The sequence below is a fragment of the Callorhinus ursinus genome, unplaced genomic scaffold, assembly GCF_003265705.2.
Source record: "Callorhinus ursinus isolate GAN/ISIS: 27379988/994484 unplaced genomic scaffold, GSC_fseal_2.0 scaffold4, whole genome shotgun sequence".
Classification (NCBI taxonomy): Eukaryota; Metazoa; Chordata; class Mammalia; order Carnivora; family Otariidae; genus Callorhinus; species Callorhinus ursinus.
In genome coordinates this window covers 109,495,155-109,506,491 of record NW_027397066.1, presented here as the reverse complement: position 1 = coordinate 109,506,491, position 11,337 = coordinate 109,495,155, and the positions used below count along the sequence as shown (strand labels likewise).

Genomic DNA, 11,337 nt, shown 5'->3' with positions numbered 1-11,337 from the left:
TACTTATTTTACAGATAAAATGACCATAACTATAAAATATAAATGCTGGAATTATCGATATATGTTGCATTAAAAATAATGAAGGTGATGCATTTAAGACATGCAATGGGGCCATTTCCTATCAGAACCATACACTGCGGTATTTCTATCATTTTTGTTCTTTTAAAGTATCTCTTGGAAACCGCACACGCACACACACAAAAACCTCCTTTTTGAATTTTATTCACTAACTTGTGGACTTTGTTTAATAACCAAATCTATTGAACAGATAGATGAAAAAGCCCACCTCACCAATGAAGATCTGCATTTCAGAGATTTTCCTTCTTTGAATTCTGTGTGTCTTTGTTATGTTCATAGTGCTTTTAAGGAATATTTAATTTGCTACTGTTCTTTTGAGGTTTAAAATACAGGCAGTGGTTACCAACCCACTGATTTATTTTCCCTTTCAATATATGGACATTTGAATTGTTCATTTTAGGTTTTGATTTTAATTTAAAGAAAGCAGTAATCACTGTTATAAGGCACAGAGTATGCCGCCTCTTCAGTATGTTTCTAAATATGGGAAAAAAGAAAGATCCTTTAGGGCTGGGAGGCTAAGTTGGCATAAAACTATAGCCAGAGGACAAGGTATAGAAGTAGATAATTAAGTATAACATAATATAACACTGGGGTCATTTATTTTTGTAAATCTTTGTAAGAGTCTAACTATACAATGCATTGTTACTATACATTTTTTTAAGTTCAAATTGGTACTCCACAATGCTTAGAGAATGAGCTGTGACTCCTGGATTTACAAACAGCAGGGTTGTTCACAGTGATATTTTAAATTTTACTCAATCTCAAAGGAAAAAAAATTAATTATTTAAGTTTGACTGAATGGGAAGTAAGTGAACACACTGTTAGACTTCAAAAATTTGCAACCAAACTTAACATTGAATTGCTATGTGGTTGAGAATTTATTCCATATGTAGTGATGTTCATACCCTCTTCATGCCAGCAGAGAGCAAATGTGCCATCGCATGTAATTTAAGTTTGTTCTTTTTCTTACTAAGAAAACATAAATTAGGAAAGAAAGAATGATTTTTATTGTGACCACCATATATAAGAGAAAATTTCCTATAATATAGTGTGTTGATTAGGAATGAAATGAATGAAATGGTATTACGATTTTTAATTTTTTTTTTAAGATTTTATTTATTTGACAGAGAGAGAGAGCGCAAGCAAGGGGAGTGGCAGGCAGAGAGAGAGGGAGAAGCAGACTTCCCACTGAGCAAGGAGGCCAATACAGGGCTTGATCCTAGGACCTTGGAATCATGACCTGAGCCAAAGTCAGACACTTAACCAACTGAGCCACCCAGGCACCGCTGGCATTATGATTTTTGAGCACAAATAAAAGTTGCATAAGTGAAATTGAGTGGATGCCACAATGTTGGAAATAACAAAACCTACCAATCAATAATTCAGGATGTCTATTCCAATTATTCACTATATTATTAAGCAAGCAAGGATGTGGGTTAATGGGGGGGAGTGTTATAATATGAAAATTAGAATTATTACATACAGAAATGAACTTCTTGAAATATGATCTATTTTACAATTTGAATCAGCATGGACAACTCCAGTCAGGCAGAAGAGGATTACTAAACCATTTCCCTTACCGATTGTCAACTGAAAAAAGGAGGCAGAACCGAAAAAGAACAAAGATGTGTATTTGGGGACTTCGAACTGGAATTTGGGGGCACAGATTCCAGAGTAACCAGAAAGGGGCACTGTTCTACCGGGAATGGCCAGCAATCCCTGTCCCAAGGGATGAAAGATGACCCCGAACTTTGCTGTGAAAGAGAAGGCAAGGGGGTTAACGCTCAGAGATGAAGACCCTTTTTTCTTCTTTGCTCCCGCTTTTATTGGTCCTTCAGGATAATCACAAATCCTTATCACTGTTTCTCAAGCACGTGATGTGATGTGTGACAAGGGTTTTTACTGGAACTAGGAGGATCTGTTTACGGGAAAGATACGATATGCTAATCTGCATGTTCTACAAGTTCTGCCTAAGGGACAATGCACACATCACTTAGATCGCAGAGAGGCTGTTTGGGCTAAGGAAGCTTAGAGGAAAGTAACTCCCCACTCATCCCAATGGCAGGTGGCATTCCAAAGGCCCCATGCCCTTCTCCAAAACCTTCCCTCACCCCCAGTGGTCTCTGTGTGACATTTAGCAAGCCAGGTACTATGGATGATTTCATGCTCTACATTAACCTCAACACTGTTCATATGTAAAGAAGTAAGGGTTTTTTGGGAGAAAGAAAAAAGGGAATAATTACATGATTTACATAAGAAATAAAGAGAAATAAACTGTTAATTTGGTGCTGACCAGTTGAACTGCTTTTGATTTCTAGCTAATTTATTATTTTATTGTTGCTATCAAACTATTCCTGGTATTCATTTAACTATTCTGTCTTTATGAAGTTTATATCAACAGTTTTATGTCCTAATGCCACTTATTCTGTTGCATTTTATGAGCAACTGCTTGTAAAACAATTATCACTCCTGGCCCAGTTCAAGAGTTCATTGGTTAGAAAGGAAAATGGAGTCTCTTCTGTCCAGAAACCTTATATATTTCACTATTATGATTTTCTAATAGAATACCAAAAATAATTTAGTGAATTCTTTGTTTAATATCATTCATATGACATGAGAATTTCAACATGCATAGAAATCATGTTTTCTGAATTTACATACTAATTAAGAGACATTAGAGATAGACTAGAGTAGTAACTAGGTGATATTTTAGACTTGACTGTCTTAGTTCATAGGCTATTAAAACAGTATTTTTAGAAACTCAAGTAAAAAAATAATATAGGTTAAAAAACAGAAAGTAGATAAACTTTTTTAAAGATTTGTTTATATATTTGAGAGAGAGAGAACATGGAAGGGAAGAGCAGGAGGAGAGGGAGAGAGAGAATCTCAAGCTGCCTCCCCACTGAGTGCAGAGCCCAATGCAGGACTTGATCCCATGATCCTGAGATCGTGACCTGAGTTGAAATCAAGAATAGGACAGTTAACCGAGCTACCCAGACATCCCACAAACTTTTTAAAATATTCAGCATATTTTAATTTTCTTGGGCAGTTTCATGGTATATTTGAAACTTAAAAAGAAAAAGTGAAATACATATTCTGTCGGAATAAAACTTATAGCATTTTAATTTTTTTTGCTTGAAATTTAGAATACGAGTCTTGAAAATATATGAACATTAATTATTAACAGGTGAGAAAGACATAATTCTGTAAAACAAATGTCATTTTTAGACTTCTGGGGAAGATGGTGGAGTAGAAGGACTCTAAGCTCACCTCAATCCATATATGCAAATAGATAACACCCACATCAGTGTAAATAACCCACAAAATGACCCAAAGACAGAAGATTCCCCACAGTTAAATGTAGAGGAGAGGTCACATCAAAGAGGTAGGAAAAGCAGAGATGCCCTTGGAAACTAAATGGATCCACAAGCCTCTCTGCAGGAGGGTGGGACGCTGTATGCACAGAGAAGAGAGAGGAGCATATCCCCATGCTAAGCAACCCAGGAATGGGGGGCCATATGGGGAAGAAGAACCCCATAACTCTTGGCTTTGAAAATCAGAGGGGTTGAATTTCATGAGTTCTCACAATCAGTAGGACTTAACACCTGGAATTTTAGAAATCAGTGTGTTTGGCTCTGGGAAAGCCAGAGGGGTGACGAAACTGAGTTCCCACCTTTAAAGAGACAGAACCACCATCAACCCAGGAGATACTGTATAGAAGCAGTTTGAAAAACACCTGGGGTAGACAGGGTGGAGACTTGTTTACTAATCTCAGAACATGTGCTGGGGGGCAGGGATCCTTGGGAGACTTCTCTAGGAACAAGGGAGCTGGCATGTGCCATTTCCCTCCCTCCTTAGCCTAGATATAGGGACCCTACAGGAACCAGCACTACAGGGATACTGGCTACCTAACTTGCTAACAGTGCATCCTGCCCATGCATTCTTCTATAGACATGACCCCTACAGCCAGGTCTTGGCTCCAGGTCTCTTCCTACAGCAGACCTGCTCAAACCTTGCTAACACCATGCATCCCACAGCTGTGCCCTCCTATGGATCTGCCCCCTTGGTCCTGCCAGCTGCAATACCCTCCTGGACCAGCAGCACAGACCTTGCTAACAGCACAAGCCCTGCCCCTCTGTTCTTTTGTAGACATGCCCCCTCCATCCTGGCCTAGGCAGGAGTTTTCATGGGTGACTGCCAGCCCCCTCCTGCAGTGGAGCACCACAGACCTTGCTGGCACCAGGTGTCCCCCTGTCGACCTCTGAGAGTCGGGGACCGGGGGCAGCGAAGGAACTGAGAAAAAAAGATGACAGTATAGCGAGGCACAGGGGACCTCGAGCAAACTGCCCGAGGTGCCGAGGTTTATTTTCCATACTCTTGTATACCTTCTACAGCGATATAGATCTGTAATGATTTACAGCAGGGGCATAGGAAGGCACATTCCTCCATGTACCCAAGATTAGTAATAAAGGAACAAAGAGGGGAGTGCCCAGTGTGCTGTTTACAGCTGGCTTCCTATCTACTAAACATCTTCTGCTGCGTACTTTAGAACTGACCACGCACATCCCAAGGGCATTTCTCTCTGATCCTTTCGGGTTATTTTTAACCCTGCAATCTCCAGTTTTCTCAGGTCTCAGAGTCTGAGCGAACATGCACCAGTGGTCGTTGTGGCGTTCTGTTTCCCACAGCTCCCCCTTTCTCTTTTCAAATTATCCGCTGTCCTAAGCAGTCTGTGATGGAGATTTTGGGCACTCATTTGTTTTTTGAGGGTATTCTTCATCGCCGGTCCTGGGCCGGACTTTCCGAAGAAGTATCCAAATTGCTCGACTGGATTCATCTGGAATGACACAAGCATAACCAGGGCCTCGGGTAATTAATTTCCCAGACAACCAATTATTTTCCTCATTTTTTATCCACACAGGTGCATCCTGAGTTGAGGCTGAGGCTGGCGAGAAATGTTTGTCAGCTCTGGCATATGGTTCTCTTTGGGGTAAGTTTAAAAAATTTAAAATAAGGTTTGTGCCATGACATCTCGGGGGGAGATTCCCCCTTTCGTTTTAGAAATAATTTTACGCAGTTGTTTCTTAATGATGGCATGCGCCCTTTCCACTACAGCTTGTCCCTGAGGATTATAAGGAATACCTGTGATATGCTGTATTTGCCATTCTGCAAGGAATTCTCGTACTTTTTTGCTAGTAAATGCTGGGCCTATCTGTCTTGATACAAGTAGGTAACCCCATAATAGAGAAACATTCAAGCAAATGAGAAATAACATGCCCAGCCTTTTCTCCCGTCAATGGAGTAGCATGAAAAAATCCTGAAAAGGTGTCTATTGTAACATGAATATATGAGAGACGTCCGAAAGGTGGGAAATGATTAACGTCCATTTGCCAAATACAATCAGGAGCTGTGCCTCTGGGATTGACGCCTGCCGGATGCTCAGTTCAATGTAGAGGTCGAAAATAGGACAGAAAGAGACAATCTGCCTGGCAGAACACAAGGGTATTTTATAGTGTGAATGAAGGCAGTTGGCGTTGGTATGAAGATGGGCATGCTCTGCCTGTGGACTTTCAAAGATAGGAGTAGCCAGTAAATCAGCAGATTGATTCCCTTGTGTAAGAGGTCCAGGCAGGTTAGAATGAGAGTGGATATGAGTAATGAATGAAGAGTGAGTTCAAGATTGAATTTCTAATTGTAATTCCTGAAACGAAGGGTTCATGATAGAGTTGTGGAAATGAGAGCTGTTTCTAAAGGCACAACAATGCTAACTACGTAGGCGGAATCAGATACGATATTTATAGGATGATGAACATTCTGTAATAAGAACAATAAAGCTGCAAGTTCGACCCTTTGAGCAGAAGTGTAAGGGGTTTTTATGGAGCGCTGAATAGCAGGGCCCTAGACTCCAGCGCGCCCAGAGGAGGATCCATCAATAAAGTATGTAGGGGCTGAGGGGACTGGAACGTTATGCACCACATGATTTATAACCCAAGCAGTGTGCTTTAGGAAGTCCCCTAGTTTACCTGAGGGATAGTGGCAACCTATGCGCCCAGTATAATCAGCAAGAGATATTTGCAGATCAGTAGAGAAGGGAAGGAGTTCCTTAAAAGATGTGGAAGAGATAGGTAAAATAATGAGCGCTGGGTCAGAACCAAGAATTTGAATAGAACGCTTTCGTCCTTGGAGAATGAGGGAAGTGACAAGAGATAGATACGGCGTAACAGTTCGAGAAGTTTTGTATGTATGTAAAGTCACCCATTCGAGAGGCTTGTCTTCTTGCACGAAGACACCAGTCGGAGAATGAGGGGGGTAGGGAAAATAAGAAGCAGGGGGAGACCATCATCATACCTGTAAGCAAAGGCAGTTTTTAATCGCTCCTCAACAAACTGCAGTTCGGCCTCTGCCTCTGAGGATAAAGTGCGAGGACTATCTAAAGCAGAATCACCTTGTAAAGTGTTAAATAAATTTTGTAATTTGTAAATTGGGAATCCCCAGGAGAGGGCCAATCCAGTTAATGTCTCCTAGGAGTTTTTGGAAATAATTAAGAGTAAGGCGGGTATCCCTATGAATTTGCATTGTTTGAAGTTTCACTGTGGTTCTATCTACCACAGTGCCTAGATAAGAAGCCGGAGTAGTTTGGATTTTCTCTGGGGCTATTATGAGACTGGCAGAAGTCAAATGTTGGGACGTGGCCTGATACACATTTTGTAATTTGGTTTCAGTTTGTGACGCCAGCAAAATATCATCCATATAATGAATAATGTAGGACCGAGAATAATGCTTTCTAACAGGTCGGAGGACCTGGCCAACATAATACTGACACATGGTAGGACAATTAGTCATACCCTGTGGCAAAACTGTCCAGCGATTCATTGGATCACTGTCAATGATTCGTTTCATTGGTTCCTTGTTGTTAGTGCTTGGAACAGAAAAGGCAAAATTTCTCCCTATCCTCAGGGTGAATAGCTATGGTATAGAAACAATCCTTAAGACCTATTATTATCAATGGCCATTGTTTGGGAATGGCTGTAGGAGTAGGTAACCCAGGTTGCAAGGCACCCAGAGGCTCCATGATGGCATTAACATTCGGAAGGTCCATTAGGAGCCTCCATTTGCCTGACTTCTTTCTGATAACAAAAACGGGAGAGTTCCAAGGAGATTGCAAAGGCTCTTTATGTCCTTCCTGCAATTGTTCTTGAGTAATTTGTTCTGAGGCCTGAAATTTTTCTATCGGTAGAGGCCACTGAGGAGTCCAAACCGGGGAAGAAGTTTTCCATGTTTTTTTAATAGGGGCGGGACTCTTTTCCTCAATGGCCCCTAGAAAAAAGGGTAACCCAGTCCAGCCCTATGAGTTTGTCCTTGGGCAATGATAGGCTCCTTTATTCCTAGATGTTGTCTGCCTAAGCCCTGTCCTGGTTTATAGCCCATCTTTGTCATGATTTGATTAACAGGTCGATTTGGGGGGATGATTAGCTCGGCTCCCCATTGTTGCAAGAGGTCTCTTCCCCAAAGATTAATGGAGGCATTTAAGATGAAAGGCTGGATAATTCCCTCTAATCCCTCTGGTCCTTCACATTTAAGTGGCACACTACTTTGCTGAATTTCTTCTGCAGTCACAAAACCTACTCCTTCTCCTGAACTAAAGGTTGCTTTAGTGGGCCAGGTATGAGGCCAATGCTGGGAAGCTATTAATGAAATATCGGTTCCAGAATCTACTAGACCCGAGAAAGTTTTTCCCCGAATTTTGAGAGTCATAGAAGGGCGGTCAGTCTGAGTTAATAATGAAGCCCATTTAACCATGAGAAGATCAATACTACCAAATCCTCCTCGTCTGGTCTGTTGGGACTGACCAATTTGTACATAAGGTAATAAAAATAACTGGGCAATTCTATCACCTCCCTTAAAGGTCCAAGGAACCTGAGTCTGCGTGACCACCATTATTTCTCCCTCATAATCAGAATCTATCACTCCAGTTATCACCTGGATACCTTTAAGATTTAGGCTAGATCTTCCTAACACAAGACCCACGGTTCCTCATGGTAAAGGTCCGTAATAACCCTGGGTATTTTGGGGGATCTGAGACCAGGGTGAAGATTTATTGTAAAAGGAGTGGTTAATCTACTGCGGCACTTCCCTGGGTGGCGGGACTGAGTGATAACATGGAAGGTTTATGTGCACAGCAGGAGGTTGCTGCTGGAGAGGCGACATATTGAATCCCCCGTTGTTGTTCGGGGCCCGGGGTGGCCCCGCATCCCGTTTCCCGACCTTAATGGGAATGGGTTACCTTGCCTGTCAAGTTTGGATTTGCATTCCTTGGTCCAATGTTTGCCTTTGCTGCAACGTGGGCAGAGGCTAGGGGCGGTATTAGAAAGGGAATTGGCTCTAGGTTAGGGGGCTTTACGGCATTCCTTCTTGACATGTCCTGTTTTCCCACAATTATAACATTTTATATCCTTTTGTTTTTGTAGGGCCATGAGTTGAAGGGAGGCTATTCGAGCTTGATGTGTAAAAGTGCCAATATTTCTACATAGATGAAGATAAACGAGAATACCTCCTGTTTCTCTATGTGGCTGGATGGCCGCTTGGCATTCCTCAGCATTTTCAAAAGCAAGCTGTCTTAGCAAGTGCTCTTTGGCAGGTTTACTATCGACTTGGAGGTCAATAGCCATTTCAAGCTGAAAAATAAAATCACTATATGCTTCTGTAGGCCCTTGCATAATTTTTATATAGCTTTGCCCCACTTTCCCTGAAGGGGTTAGTTTTTCCCAGACTGCGAGGGCGATTTCAGATACCTGCACTGTGGCTGCAGGCGGAGGGTTAACCAATTGCTCTCGAACATCTGAAAAGGGGCCAGAGTCAGTGAGCATTTCAAAAGAAATATGCATGGCTGAGTTAGCCCGATTCAGCCGGGCTTTCATATAGGCGGCATCCGATAACCACATTTTCCATTGTAATAAATCCTGTGGCTTAAGCCAAGCCCGTGCAACCATACGCCAATTATAAGGGATCCATTCCCCAGAATTTGCCCAAGCTTTCGAAATCTCTATAGTATAAGGGGCTGTGGGTCCATATAAGTGGCAAACCTTGTTTAGTTCCCTTAAGGTATTTAAAGCTAATCCCTCATAGACAGGACCAACAGCCTGTGTTCGGTCTATGGGGAAAGCCATAAACAAATCATTAGCCCCTTGCAGTCAGAGTTCCTTTCCGAGAGGTGAGAGAGCTAGAGAAGATCGTTTAAGAGGAAATAAATCTACTGCGGAGGAGGACTGATCATCTTTGGCAGGGTCCTCCATTAAAAGCAGAGGGGCCGTGGGTGATGGCCGGGACTGTGAAGCCGCGAAATTTTTTTTACTTTCAGTCTTAGCCTTTTCTAAAGTATCATCATCTAGTTCATATGTATGTAAAGAGTTGGTGTTTTCCTTAGCAACCTCAGCGGGGTAACTTATCCCCGGTTTCCATAGTATTGATCACCACTTGTACTAAAGCCCAAATGGGCCAGAAACCAAGAGGAATCATTTCACCCTGTCTCATAGCCCTTAAGACATTATTTTTTACTCAGACCCAAGTCTCCTCATCTAAGGAGCCTTCTTCTGGAAACCAAGGATTATATTCAACTACTGTTTCCAAACATTTTTCTATGCGCTGCTTAGTAACTTTAGCTCCATATACTTTAAGAAAATTATGTATCAATGCAGCAAAACCTGATGTTTTTGAATTTGATTGTCCCATAACCCTGTAATAAACTCTCCTACTTACCACCTTCTGTAGGGTTCCTGGCGCTGGCCGATCACTCCTGGATGGGGGCTTCAGGTCCCTGTTCGGGCACCACTTGTTGACCTCAGAGAGTCGGGGACCGGGGGCGGCAAAGAAGCTGAGAAAAAAAGACAACAGTATAGCGAGGCACAGGGGACCCCGAACAAATAGCCTGAGGTGCCGAGGTTTATTTTCCATACTCTTATATACCTTCTACAGCGATATAGATCTGTAATGATTTACAGCAGGGGCATAGGAAGGCACATTCCTCCACGTACCTAGGATTAGTCAAGCACATAAGAATCTTTAAAACAGAATAAAAGAACAAAGAGGGGAGTGCCCAGTGTGCGGTTTACAGCTGGCTTCCTATCTACTAAACATCTTCCGCTGCTCACTTTAGAACTGACCACACACGTTCCAAGGGCATTTCACTCTGATCCTTTCGGGTTATTTTTAACCCTGCAATCTCTAGTTTTCTCAGATCTCGGAGTCTGAGCGAACATGCACCAGTGGGCGTTGTGGCGTTCTGTTCCCCACATCCACCCGCATGTCCTCCTGCAGACCTGCCCTCTCCAATATGCCCTCAGTCAGCCCATCCAAAGTGGTTTCATAAGCCTGGTAGTGTGCAAGCAGTCCTGACAGGGGCCAGCACTACTCCAAAGTGACTCCTGCCTCTGGGAGAGGGGAAAGATAACCACACACACACACAACAGTCTGATTGCAGCCCCAGTAATGTGCTGGGGCAGACATCTGGTCTGAATATAGGCCCCACCCCCCAGTGAAAGCTTCTAGGGGACAATACAGGGACAGTGCCTGGCAATTTAGTGCCACTGCATCTCTGATAAATGACTGGTCTGACTCAACTTAAGCCCATGGCAGCCCCCAGACTGGCCCACTAACAAAACTGGGACCAAACCCTCTCCACAATATGCAAAGAGAGCCATTGCAGATGATTGGACAGAATGCAAAAAATGGCTCAGCCACAACAGTAGAGTGCAGGTAACACATATAGAAGACACCGCTGAAGTGCCAGGTTCTTGTGAACAAGGGACACTGTACTGCAGGGCACTACAGGACCTCCATTTCATATGGCCACTGCTTTAAGGAGCAGGAGACATAGCTGACTTTCTTAACACATGGAAACAGACAAGGAGTGTTAACAAAATGAGGAGACAAAGAAGTATGTCACAAAGGAAAGAATAGGACAAAATAAGGGCAAGAGACCTAAGCAAAATGGAGAAAATAATATGCCTGATAGATAATTTAAAATAATGATTACAGATTCTCCCTGGACTTGAGAAGAGTGGAAAACATCAGTTAGACCATTAACAAAGAGATAGAAAACATTAAAATGAACCAATCAGATGAAGAATTCAATAATTGAAATAAAAAAAAAAACACTAAATGGAAAATAGTAGACTAGAAGAAGAATGAATCAGCAACCTGGAAAACAGAAATGAAAAGCAATCAAGCCGAACAGGAGAGAGAAGAAAATAATAAATGAAA

General features: G+C 42.3%; 1 long non-coding RNA gene across 1 annotated transcript; it reads right to left on the bottom strand.

Annotated features, from left to right (window-relative positions):
• Positions 1-4,440: 4,440 nt before the first annotated feature.
• LOC141372501 (uncharacterized) lies at positions 4,441-10,104 on the bottom strand. The gene is made up of 3 exons (XR_012377765.1): positions 10,042-10,104; positions 9,835-9,949; positions 4,441-4,915 (listed from the first exon to the last, which is right to left on the bottom strand). It is a non-coding gene; the product is annotated as an uncharacterized lncRNA (long non-coding RNA).
• Between the last annotated feature and the right edge of the window lie 1,233 nt (positions 10,105-11,337).